The sequence below is a fragment of the Rhamphochromis sp. 'chilingali' genome (assembly GCF_963969265.1).
Source record: "Rhamphochromis sp. 'chilingali' genome assembly, chromosome: 7".
NCBI lineage: Eukaryota > Metazoa > Chordata > Actinopteri > Cichliformes > Cichlidae > Rhamphochromis > Rhamphochromis sp. 'chilingali'.
In genome coordinates this window covers 5,515,222-5,529,459 of record NC_137934.1, presented here as the reverse complement: position 1 = coordinate 5,529,459, position 14,238 = coordinate 5,515,222, and positions in this window count along the sequence as shown.

The following is a 14,238-nucleotide window of genomic DNA, read 5'->3' as shown; positions in this document are numbered from 1 at the left end:
ATCTGTTTGTTGTGCAGATGTATATAAAGTTTCAGTGTCAGTACTTCAGCATCTAGCTAGCTACAGAAGCAAATTGAACATAAATAGTAATGTTTATTAAGTGACAGATAAGCCTAATGTAATTACTACATTTACCAAGGAGTAAAAAAAATGTTACTGGACACCCTGATTGACATGAAAATACTAGGCATGCTAGATAAATGCTAGAGCAGGGTTAACCGCTTAGTTTGCTGTATTGTGATAAAGTTTCCGATATCAATCCATTCATGATGCTGAATAGGTTCTCTCAATGAATTTTGCATTTTTAAACCAGCTCTATAGTGTCTAGCAGCTGGAAATCATACATAAAGCATGCAGAACATCTGCTTATATCTTGTTGAATTCAAATCGCTAAATCCACAAAGAGCAGCAGCGCAGATCATCTGTACACAAAGAAGACTCTACTGAAGCTCACTGAACAAATGATTATGTGACACCAGATAAGTCTTTACCTCACACTGCACTGCTACACCTGCTCTTAGGGTTTTCCCACCTACCCCTGGTTACGTTACTGCTTCACACACAAATATAAAGTGAATCCAGAAACAGATTAGTTTTTTAAAGCATTACCCGCAGCTCTGTTTGCCTTTATGTTCGTTTTTATTGTTTTGTTTTCCCAGCATCACTTTGCATTATTGACATTTATTCCATGAATGTTAAACTGTAAGGCTGGCAATATGTTTTCTGCTTTTGCCATTAGTAAACCTTGCATTTCTATCTTCTAGTGGTATACATTATAGTGACAACTGATCACAATTGAAAGACCAAATGAAGAGGCTATACTCATCCTGAAATTTAATACAGTATGCATTGAAAAACAGCAGGTGATTTTACTTACATTGAAGTGGTGATAAATCGTCTGCTGCTGCCACCGGCAAATGTTGTCTTGAGCCAATAAAATAATCCAAATTTGATTATTTCTCTGACTTTGAGTAATATAGTTTATATTGGTTGCAGTTTTGCAGTGATCAGTAATACAACCAAGGCAATTTAGAAGAAGAAGTTTCAGGACAACTCTATTGTTCCTAGAAAAAGGAGAGCCGGCGCTGTGACATTATTTACGATGGAGCTGCTCTGCAATGTGACGTGCTAGATGTTTTAAATAACCAGACAACTGAACGACTCTAATAACCAAATAAAAAGCCGACTGTTATCTTGAGTTATGTTGAAGGATGGAGCCTCGTGCCCCTCTACTATTATGTCTGGGCTCCATGTCATCAATCCTGCCCATAGCATTAAATCCTGGCCAGGATCTATGAACCCCTATTGGTATTGGATTTCAGGTCAGCTATGAAACCCTCAGTCAAAGCTTTAAAACATCATCTTTGTCTTAATCCACTGATCGATCGGTCTGACAGGTTGAAATAACACAATAAAGTAGATTTAGTGGTCAAACAATCGGGGGCACGTCATACTTCAGAATAAAGGATGGCGCGTGGTGAATTGGAAAAAGGAGTAAAACTCTATCCCGAACAAAAGGGAATGCCCCAAATTAGTCCACAGCACCACTGAAAACTGCAATGCACAATGTTTACTAGGAAAGCAATTAATAAAAGAAAAAACAAGATCTAATGCAGCAAAAGCAACAAAAGATTGTGAGTCCTGTCCTAGAGACACAACAAAAATGTGTTTTTACAAAACCCCGATACTGATTTTTTTCTTTCTAATAGTGTATCCTCATTTGTCCTGAGCAGATGACAGTAAATACATTTCCAGAATAGGTGTTCCATCACATCTATAGCCAATTATGTTAAAAATGTGTTGTATTATAGAGGGATTAATAAATAATTCTGTATAAGACTTACTTTACATAATTTGCAGTCGTGTTTTTTAGCTGATTAATGCCAGCACACTTCAATTCAATTTGGAATTTACAGAAATCTACTGTATGTATCATTTTCCTCTAAAGAAGGGGTGTGAATGGGTCGGGGCAATATTGAAGGAGCGGCTCTTTTTTTATTCAGTGGTGGGTAAGAGTATATTTGTGCCCTAAGGTCACACAGAGTGGCACTTGGGCTGATCAAAGAGAAAATTGGACCAACCAATAGGGGCTTTTTGGACCACTCCAGTGCCCATCTGGTGTGACATTCAAAAATGAGGCATGGAAGTGTTCCACTGGGGCACAGACATATCCCCCAAAAAAAGGCAGTTTGGCAGTCATTTTAAAAAGCAGTGGCTGCTGTGATGAGTCCATTATGCTTACTACGTTAAATGAACTTGGGGCCTGGAGTAGTTAATCTCAGACTTCCAGCTTGGTCCAGTGTGTCCAACCAGTGCCAGATAGCCAGAAACAAACATCTTAGAGCACTCTGCAATATGGACCATGTGAGAAATGACAGAAGTAAAAGGCTTTTAAACAGGTCGACAGGCCTTTATTTCTATTTTGCACCTGTATTTCCCACAGCAGAGGAGTAATTGACCATAGTTACATTACAAATTAGTTGGCCAATTTAATGAAAACTCAAGTTGAGCAAAGAATTTAACAAGAGAACAAAATAAGACAAATAACTGATTATCTCCAGCTTAGACATAATGATCCAAAACTAAATACAGTGAGGAAACAGTTATGCATTGAGGCAATATAGCAGAGCCCCTGACAGCATAGTCTCTATAGTCGGCTCATCACCATGGGTGAAAATACACTGCTCATTATCAGGAACAGCAACTCTTGCCTATATATTCAGTAGCTCTTTCCACCCCAATGAAATGACAGATTGAGCGCCGCTATGTTCATTTAATACTGAATTGGTGTTATATAATAGTTTTTTCTATAAAAGTGTGAAAATAAATGTAGATATATTAAGAGAATGCATCTGCCCTCTATTTAAAATCAATATATCCTTCAATGTATCCTTGAAATATCAGGCAAAACTCCCTTTCGTAATACCACACTTGGCACTTTCCCCCAGGATCTTGACCGTAAAAGGAGTTCAAAAGGATTTTTAATGGTTTGGAAGACAGGGGTAAAATGCAGTCTAGGGGGTGAGAAATAAATTAGTAAATCATGGCTTAGCTGAGGTTTAGCAGGTTTATTCTGTAGCATTCTAAAGTAAGTATTCACTATTAATACTGATTTTATTTATATTATTTGTATTTGACAAATATTATTTTCTCATTCTACTGTTATTTGATTGATATCAGAACAAGTTTTCAATAAGTTTATTAGATGTTAAAGAAACTCGTCAGCATCATGGACAATCCATACCACCCCATGTATGCCTCACAGTTTGGTCACCATAGCACACACAGCAAAAGGCTCAGTCCCCCAAGGTGCAGACTTACACACTACAGGGGGTCTTTTCTGCCTGTGGCTATTAGACTGTACATCTCCTCCCTGTTCTGTAAGGGGTTAGAGCGACATTTAAATACAGTTTAAACCTCGACACACGCATAACACCATTTCACAACACTGTACTGTTACCATCTGTTGTTTACCACACAGGAGGATTACATTATCATCAGTAATTTGTTCGTTTTCTTTCACGCACCTCATCGGGTGAAATTAATATCGTTATTAATGTCGTGCAATTTTCTTCGTATTTGCACTATTATTCTCACATGTGAGATACTGTACATACTGGCCTTTACATTTAGATTCTTACTGTTTTCTTTTATAATCTGCATCATGTTATTGAATAGTTTTACTATATTCTGTTGTTTTAAATTTATTTTCTTCTATAAGTCAGAGGTCAAGCTTCTCAGCTTGAGAAGGATGGAGTGCCCACTCCAGGGTATCGCAGTGTCATTTTCATGAACGAGGGAAGGAAGGAGTGCCAGAGTGACAGGCAGATTGGTGCAGCGACTCCAGTGAGCAAATGCTGCACCGGTCTGTTGTGGTGAAGTGAGGTGGGTGTTCAAGCAAAGTTGCTTGCTTACCGGTTGCTCTATGATCGCACCACGAGTTCTGTTTAGTGACCAACAGAATAAGATGGATACAAGTGGCAGAAAAGAGTTTCTGCCAAATGGAGTCTGGACTTTCTTTAACAGCAAAGGTGAGGAACTTGGTCAATCGGGAGCGACTCAAAGTAAAGCCGCTGCTCATCTTTTTCAAAAGGAGCCAATTGATATAGTTGAGCTCTTTCAGGCATGTCCCACTGGGGGGGGCAGACTCAGGACACACGGGGGAGATTATGCCTCTCAGTTTGCTTAGGAGCACCTCAGTGTCCCTAACAGAAGAGTTGGAGAGAGGGCTGGGGAGACCGCACTGAGGGCATCTCTGCTTAGAATCCTTCCAAACCAACCTGGAACTGCATAAGCGACAAAAGATGGATGGATGGACAGACGGATGGAGCAAGCTCCAGAGGTACAGCGCTACCAATTAGAAGGTTGTTGGTTCAATCGCCAGCTGCTGCAGTCTGGATATCCTTAGGGAAGAAGACACTAACTCCATGTTACTCTCTTATGCATCCATTTGAGAGTGTGAGTATGTGTGAATGTTCCATAAAAAGCACTTAAGCAGTGAATGAAGCTTGTTGTACAAAGCATTTTGAGTGCTCAGGTAGTGTAGAAAGGCAATACATGAGAACCAGTCATTTACCATTTACCTGTCAATGGATGGATAGACATTGTGCCAAAGGCTGCTTTGATTCTAGTTGCTTTTACTGTTGCTCAAAGCCTCCTTGAATTACCAGCAGCAATGCTGTCAGCTTAATTTGAAATAATCCCACAAACAGTATTGTTAAACATTTCACACTCGACAAAGCGTTTTACCTGTGAAAGAACACAAACAAGATTATCTGAGGAGTAAGTCTACTGTTAACAGTAAAAAGCTATCGCTCTTCTGTGCCGACTCGATGGCTTCCAGGTAAAATTACCTTGACACGTAAGCTAGCATAGATGTACTGCCCAGGGAGACATATTGAAACTGTAACCCAAATGTTTCTTTGTATAAATTACACTTCATGACAAACTGCCACTGCTGATAAAGACCCATTTAAATGTATAGAGGGACATCATGGGGGAAAAAAATGCCACTGGGAGGTTAGAAAACTTGTGCTATCAGGATGGTTCCCCTGAGGCCAGTAAGAAGCTGAACCACGGTGTTCTCTCCATGAAGCCTATTGTTAGTCTAATGAACAGACAGAACTTGATTAAAACATTTCAAACATCATTTGGCCCACAATGCAGTGTCGAGAGGCTCCCCCGCAGAGCACACTTAACACCCCGATGATCTGAGGCAGGAGGCCTCTTACCCTCACTCAAAGGTGAGCCCACAAATCACTGTAATGCATTCAGCAGGGGTCTCTCTCGTCTTCTCTGGTTCCCCTTCTCCTTGCCGCTCGCAACGCTCGTCGTTAAAAATTCATTAGACACTGTTTGTATCGCCTCCTCAAGGATGTCACCCTTGATGGCCAACTGTGTAGGAAAAGGTAGTTTCCGCAGGCCGGAGGGGATTGATGGAGCTCCCAGTGTGCGCCGAGGTACACTCCGTGGCTTTGATGTATGCGTCAGATCACCGTGTTAGAGACATGCTCAGCGTTTGAATGAGACACACAAGAGGTTTAGAGCATGACCACAGACTGTGACCTCTGCGAGTTTAACTGCTGTTAGAGCTCTTATACCCAAAGTGCACTTGTGGAATGTTTGAATAGCTGTCATTTTTGAATTACTTACTTGCAGTTGTTGTGGCGTGCAGTGTCATATGTATTGTGAACTTCCAGGTAAGTAACTGACAGTTCTAAAAATGATAATAATAAAAATAACGGCAAATATGAAATGTTTGCGAATTAATGCAGAGGCAGGGAAAGTAAGTCGAGGAGTTGTGGGGATGAGAGCAGCGTGAAGTAGAACAGATGGGTAGCAGAGTGAATGACGGGGAGATTGACAAACTATTTTAAAAATAACCCGAAAGCATCCTTTTCTTAAACTCAAAAACAAATCTCATCTGCTTCTCCACAACCTCACACTTTGTATAAATGACCTTTTAGTTAATTGATGAGAATTGCAATGAGCTTTCATGCACAACCATGCACTATATTAAGATATTTATTAACTTTCCTATAATGGGGTTATAGTTTATAATCTATTGGCCATTTGTGATTTGACACAAATAATTTGATCAGAATAGATGCTAATAAGTGCATTGGTGCAAACAATGAATGTGGCACCACTAGAGATGTTTGAAATGATCATCAGCACAACTTTCCTTCAGCAACAACTTTATTAATATTTATTAAATAATAATAATAATAGCAATAATGGCATACACATATTTTCCTAGAATGGTCAGCCCTTTTGTGTTATTGAGATTGTCCTTTCAGTTTCAGAGTTAATGATGACACTTTTAGTCCCCCACACTTACTTTGATAGCATCTAAATTTTCCACATAATTTTCTTACATGGGTATAATGTAAAATGTTAAATTCAATGGAATCTAATTAAAGGACATTTACTTGATTGGTACAGCTTTAGTTTATACTAAGCATATTTTCCAAAATGATTAATTATCTGAAAAATAGTTGCATTTTATTTAAGATTATTGCTTCCTCTTAATGAGGGGCAAAGAGTCTATGTTTTAGTGTGGCATTGCTCTTGTTTAAAGCCATTGAATTTACAATATAACTAAACACTTATCATGCTTTTAAACTAGGGGTGTCAAACTCATTTTAGATCGTGGGCCATATGCAGCTCATTTTGACTTTCAGTGGGACCAGTAAAATCACACCACAAATGTGTAAAGAAAAAAAAGTTCTGGTACTTCAAAATATAAAGTTTTTGTTAATTTACAGAAAATATCAGTGGGTCAGATTGAAGTCTTTACGAGGTTGATTCTGATCCCTTGTGTTTGACACCCCTGTTCAAAACGTTAATGCTAGTATAAACCTGTGGGCCAGTTTGGAATGCATTTTCTATTCTCAAAACCTTTTTTTTCCTATTTCAACTTTTCTTCCAACTGGCAAGTTGTCATTTGACAGATGTCAAAAATTGTCAGCCCTGAAATAAAAGTTCTGTAGTATGTATTTTATTTTGAGAAGCTGAATTTACCTGCTTTACAGTTCCCTTCCCTCCTGTTCCCGCTTTCATTTATTGCCACCCCTTAGCATATAATTTATTCAAGGCTCAGCATTTAGCAAACGTAATCCTCTCTGCTGATGCTTTTAGGACTGCATACTGTACAGTAATTGTATAAAAGAGCAAAAGCGGGGTTTCAGGCACTCTGATAATCACCTACTCTTTGCCAAGAGCACACCAAAGGTAGTGTGGAAAATGGACGGGGAGAAAAAAGAAGTAAAGAAGCCAAAAAACCTTGACACAGGAGAATCAGCTGTCTATTGGACCGGTGAGCCGGGTCAGGCCGATAGGAGCTTGGCCAGCACGGTCGGTGCACTCAGACTCAGTCCTGTCCTGCAGCTCTGTTGCAGGTCCCCAGCCATAATGGAATCTGACAGGATGTAAATGAGTTTTTAAAAGAGCTGGTGAAAGCTGGTCATTTTTCTCATTTAGTGGTCCAGTGTGTTGGCTAGGTCCCCAGCTGTCACCCTGCATCCCTGCCTTTCCATGGATACGGAGAAGCACTCAGCGTACAGTAGCAAACCTGGATCACTCAAACCAAAGAGAGCGCTAGGAGGATGCATTTCACACTTTTCAGGTCTTTTTTTTCTTTCTTTCTTTTTGCTCCTGAATAGAAAGTTGCACAGCATGATGGTTTACAACTTTTTTTTTTTTTTTGTGGCTTAACTCCAGCTTTTATCCAAAGAAATGTTCCTTTAAACCACTGATTGCGAGCAAGAGATTTAAAAATTCACTTTTGTAAAATAGCATTAGCTTGAAAAAAAGCTAACACTTACTAAAGTAAAAATACTAATAAACACTAATAATAATACTCTAGGAAAAAAAATGTCAATAAATGTTTTATTCATTAGTTTATTTTAAGCTGTTAGTTTTTGCTCATTTTAGTATTTGTCTTTAGCTATTTACAATTCTTGATCACTTTAAGCTAACTAAACTATCAGTTTTGGTTTTTTGACCTAATATTTGATTTCAATAACTTAATTACTTTGTAATTCATTAATGTAATATAAATTTTGTTTTGATATAAATCCCTATAGATCATGTCAAAGCATCATAATCAGATTTGAATCTGGACTTTGATTAGTGTGGTCTACTTGCAGGTGTGTTTTTGGTTTCATTGTACCGCTGCAGCTGAAGTGTGCTTGAGCTTTGCAGCAAAAACTGATGACTGGACATTTTCCTTCTCCCAGAATTTTCTTTTAGAGAGCAGAATTCATGTTTCCATCAGTTGCAAGTCAGGCATATCCTGAAGCAGCAGACCAGCTCCATACCATCTCCATGTTTGACTGTTGGTATGATTTTTTTTAATGCTGTTTTAGTTTTAGATTAATTGGACATTTTAGCTGTTTTTATGTAGCTATTTCAAGGAAATTACACCATTACGCTAAATTACTTTAACATTAATAACGTATTTCAACCATTATTTAGATCTTCCACCCCTATTAAATACAGAAGAATCCCCTTAGGACCAAGTACTTGGGAGACACTGGCATAGCGGACTTTGTTAGAGACTTCAAAGATTTCCTCACATCCTATGAAGTCAGACGTAAACATTGCTTCTAAGATGATTACAGGTGTCTGCATTTTAATGAGGAATTATATTACCAAACATGTTTATGCAATTAACTGTGCCACAACAAAATGATCAAAAAACAACTTCTGTAAGGTCTTCACATTAATACATAGTGCAGCCACTTTACGCAGATGCTCTCAGGGCTGCTCAGCAACACCACTGCAGCATTAATGAACAGTGATAAGGACTACAGGCAGTTAGTTAGAGTTAAATGGAGCTTGAACACCCAGCTGACAATGAACCATCTACCACAGATAGGTTGATCGGGGGGTGTAACAGCAGAGCTCGGGCCCGAAGCACCGGAGCTTAACCTCAGACTATACATGTCAAACTCCACACAGGGGCAAGGCGGTCAATGCGGCAAAAGGTGAGAGGAGCACTACTGCTGGATAGATACACTAATTAAGGTTCTGACGTGAAATGTGTCAGGCTTGGTTCTTCTTCTGGTAAGTGAGCTGATTTTAGAAGCAGTTTCGTGTTTCATACAAGGCTTTTTGAATGAAGGGCCTCAATTATTAGTTGCATTGATTCCACAGGAAATGATTGATGTGATTGCACAAGCTTAACATTAATGCTGTGCATCTTCTTTTCACCTACACTTCTACAAGCTGGGCACTAGCTTTGCCTTCCTGCTGTTTGGTGCAAAGCAGATGGTGGACAGTGTGTTTATCTGAGCTTCTTCAGTGACAACAGCTGCTTGCTGTGGCAGGAAATGGAGGTGCTGTAGTTTAAAGAATAAAAGACACAATCTTTGTATTTTTCTTCTGTACAGGGAAGTTTATATTTTTTTTACAGGTCCTTCATTTTCAGAGACTCACATGTGGGTGGACAAAATAGAATAATCTTTTAAGTTATTTTTAATGCTTCAATGAGAATAATTTGAAATTAATGACTGCCTAAAGTCGAGAACACACATTCTAGACTTCCTTCCTTCCTTGTGTCTTTCCTTGAGGTGCTCTCCCAGGTCTTTACTGAAGCCAGCTTCATTTGATGCTTGTTTGTAGGTTTTTGTGCATTCAGTTTTGTCTTTAGTAACTAAAAAAATCATGCTCTACTGATCTGAGATCGGACGATGGACTTGGCCATTGAATAATATCCAATGTCTTGAGAAACACTTGGGTTTCTTTTGAAGGGTGGTTTAGGTGATTGTCCATTTGCACTATGAACCGTCATGCAATAAGTTTTGCAACATTTGGCTAAATCTTTACCTGTACACTTCAGAATTCATCCTGGTACTCTTATCAGCTTCACATCATCAATAAACATTGCCAGCCATATATGCCCATGCAGTATGGGCATGTATGGCTGTTTCAAATCATGAGCTGTTACTTTCCTTTTTCAGTAATCTGCTATTACTGTCATTCTGGTACAAGTTAATCTTAGTTTCATCTGTCCAAGAATTTTTTTCTTCCAGAACTGTGCAGTCTCTTTTAGCTGTTTTCTACCAAAGTCTGATCTGGCCTTTCTGTTCTGAGTGTAAGCAGTATTGTTGTAAATCCTATGTATTTCTATTAATGGCTGTGTCTCTTGATTGCAAACTTTGACAAAGATGCACCTACCTCGAGTTTTCTTAGCTTAGTTAAATGTACAGAGGTCATTTTTTCCACTTTAGTTGTCTTCAATAGTCCTCCAGGTGTACAGGGAGTGCAGAATTATTAGGCAAATGAGTATTTTGTCCACATCATCCTCTTCATGCATGTTGTCTTACTCCAAGCTGTATAGGCTCGAAAGCCTACTACCAATTAAGCATATTAGGTGATGTGCATCTCTGTAATGAGAAGGGGTGTGGTCTAATGACATCAACACCCTATATCAGGTGTGCATAATTATTAGGCAACTTCCTTTCCTTTGGCAAAATGGGTCAAAAGAAGGACTTGACAGGCTCAGAAAAGTCAAAAATAGTGAGATATCTTGCAGAGGGATGCAGCAGTCTCAAAATTGCAAAGCTTCTGAAGCGTGATCATCGAACAATCAAGCGTTTCATTCAAAATAGTCAACAGGGTCGCAAGAAGCGTGTGGAAAAACCAAGGCGCAAAATAACTGCCCATGAACTGAGAAAAGTCAAGCGTGCAGCTGCCAAGATGCCACTTGCCACCAGTTTGGCCATATTTCAGAGCTGCAACATCACTGGAGTGCCCAAAAACACAAGGTGTGCAATACTCAGAGACATGGCCAAGGTAAGAAAGGCTGAAAGACGACCACCACTGAACAAGACACACAAGCTGAAACGTCAAGACTGGGCCAAGAAATATCTCAAGACTGGTTTTTCTAAGGTTTTATGGACTGATGAAATGAGAGTGAGTCGTGATGGGCCAGATGGATGGGCCCGTGGCTGGATTGGTAAAGGGCAGAGAGCTCCAGTCCGACTCAGACGCCAGCAAGGTGGAGGTGGAGTACTGGTTTGGGCTGGTATCATCAAAGATGAGCTTGTGGGGCCTTTTCGGGTTGAGGATGGAGTCAAGCTCAACTCCCAGTCCTACTGCCAGTTTCTGGAAGACACCTTCTTCAAGCAGTGGTACAGGAAGAAGTCTGCATCCTTCAAGAAAAACATGATTTTCATGCAGGACAATGCTCCATCACACGTGTCCAAGTACTCCACAGCGTGGCTGGCAAGAAAGGGTATAAAAGAAGAAAAACTAATGACATGGCCTCCTTGTTCACCTGATCTGAACCCCATTGAGAACCTGTGGTCCATCATCAAATGTGAGATTTACAAGGAGGGAAAACAGTACACCTCTCTGAACAGTGTCTGGGAGGCTGTGGTTGCTGCTGCACGCAATGTTGATGGTGAACAGATCAAAACACTGACAGAATCCATGGATGGCAGGCTTTTGAGTGTCCTTGCAAAGAAAGGTGGCTATATTGGTCGCTGATTTGTTTTTCTTTTGTTTTTGAATGTCAGAAATGTATATTTGTGAATGTGGAGATGTTATATTGGTTTCACTGGTAAAAATAAATAATTGAAATGGGTATATATTTGTTTTTTGTTAAGTTGCCTAATAATTCTGCACAGTAATAGTCACCTGCACACACAGATATCCCCCTAAAATAGCTAAAACTAAAAACAAACTAAAAACTACTTCCAAGAACATTCAGCTTTGATATTAATGAGTTTTCTGGGTTCATTGAGAACATGGTTGTTGTTCAATAATAAAATTATTCCTCAAAAATACAACTTGCCTAATAATTCTGCACTCCCTGTATTTGTATTGCTGATCTGGACAGTGTCTTTGTTCTTTTTAAAAATGAACTAGATTTTTGGTTTGGTTTGGTTTCCATAATTTGGTTGTACTTGTACATTGATGGCTTCCCTGACTTGCATCAACATCGTTTTGGACCTCATATCCAGTGAACAGTTATTAAATGTTCAATACTTAGAATCAACTTTAGATCTTGTATCAGCTTCTCTGAAATAACAAGGGAACAGGACTCACCTGACTATGGAACTGTTTGCCAGTGCATTGTTGAATTGCTCTAAAAAATGGAGTTAAAGATGAATTCAATTCCTAAACTGTTAAGTAATTTTACCTTGAATAAAGCTGAAAGTCTTCAATCAAATCTTGATTGTTGGATTTTAAATGCATTAATTAATTACCTAAAAGAGGTTAAAAGACTAGAGACATACAGAAAACTGACTTTGAACTAACACTATGACTTAGATCACATTTCTTTAAAAAAAACCAGCAGCTTTACAGTATTAACGCTAAATATGTTGTGCTTCCAATTAACAACATTTTTCTCAATTACCGAGGCAATAAAAAAGGAAAAACCTCCATAAACTGGCTATTAAATAAAAGGAAATTACAGATTAATTATCTTATACCCACATGGCTCTCGTTTAATCGTTTTCTTTATGTAGCAAATATGTCACCTACGGAGGTAATGTTATGTCTCTTGTTGCTCTAACCTTGACAGATTATTGGCCAAGCTGAGAAAACGCAAACTGTTTTATGGGTTGAAAATATTGGCAGGGGAAAGCATCCTTGTGAGGTAAGCAGCTGTGTTGGCCATATTGTGTATTGATCTGCCCTGTGCTGTGAGAGCTGCACTTAATTAGATTTATATTGTAAACAAAGACTCACAGTATGAAATTTGAATTAGCAGGTAAATGTTATCCATCAAAGCAAATAATAATATTTTGTGCTGTGCGATGCAGTATTGGTATTTAGAAGATTTATCTGTGCTGTAAAAGGAGGGAGAATCTTTTACCCTGAGGGTTTACTGCAGGCTGTGGAGCGGCATGTAGCCCACATACTCTTTCCCTCTTCTCTGCAGGCGTTGCTCTCCGAAGAAACTACTGCTTGACATCAACTGACAAACAGTAGCGTGCAGGAATTCAAACAAAGTGGCACGTGTTCTCATATTCAACGAGAAAAAAAGCACATGCACATATTTGAAGCTAAAAAAGTGGGCCGACTTACCTAAGGCATGGATACACTCACTCTATAATATTTGCCCCAATTTGACTCACTAATTGTGTTTTTATACTCCGACGAGCTCTTTTGTGACAGTACCTGCTTATAGTTGTTGCTCCAGGAAACCCCACATTGCCCTGTCTTAATCAAATTAAACCATGTAAAGGCATGACTCCAAATGGTGTCAAAAAAAAGAAGAAACAACAACAACAAAAACCCCTCAAGGATATGGAGCAGATTATTGGAATTCAATCTTGTGTAATTGTACACATCTCCCCCACCAGTTGAGAATTTTTTTTAAATAGTCCCTTTGAGGTCTTGATTCCTGCTCCTGGTATTCCTCTTTGCAATGAGTCACACAGTGTGGTGCACAGGATGATCCAGCCAGATCACTGCCTTAACTCTCAGAGTAAAAGTCAAGTATGGGGGTGCCGAATGGTTCAAAGTCGGATTTAACGAGTAAAGACCTTCCCTTCTCCCTGTTTATCTTGGAATCAAAAGACTTTGTTTCCTGCATGAAGTCTGAAAGGATTCTGATGGATTTACGCTTCTTGTTTGAGGAGATTCCCGCACATTCCCAGAGGCGCACTGTAGGATGCAACAGATACTTGAACCAAATACCTTCATATACCTAAAGTTTCTTATAGTCCCTCTATTTATATTTACATCTGAAGAGCCGTTGATGTATATCTGCTTCTAACATCACTGCAGAAGCGACATGTTGTGCACAGTATAGCTTAGCTTGCAGTGTTTTCAATCTTTGCCAGGTTGCAGAGAGGTAATGAGCAACTTCCAAGTAGCTTGACAATAGTGTGGCAAATGGTGGGCCTGTTGAACCCTTTTCACTACTAGAAGACCTTTTATAATTAACCTCATCTTCATTGATTTTGTTTAGTAAAATCACATTGTTTAAGATTTAGATTTCACCTTTTGCAATAAAACATTATTTCCATGTATTGAACTATTAACTATTAAATTAAACTTAATAGTTTAGATTAAGATATTTTCAGAATCAAATGCATTATTATTTTGTTATGCTTTTAAGGAAAAATTATGTTATCTCTGCAGTTTGTGTTTTTCATATATGCAAAAGAAACATTTTAACTTTAAGCACATAAACATTAGAAAGCATTAGAGGTACAACACATTGTTTTCAGAGGACAGAGAGATCTTATTTGGACCTTTAAATGTACTATAGTT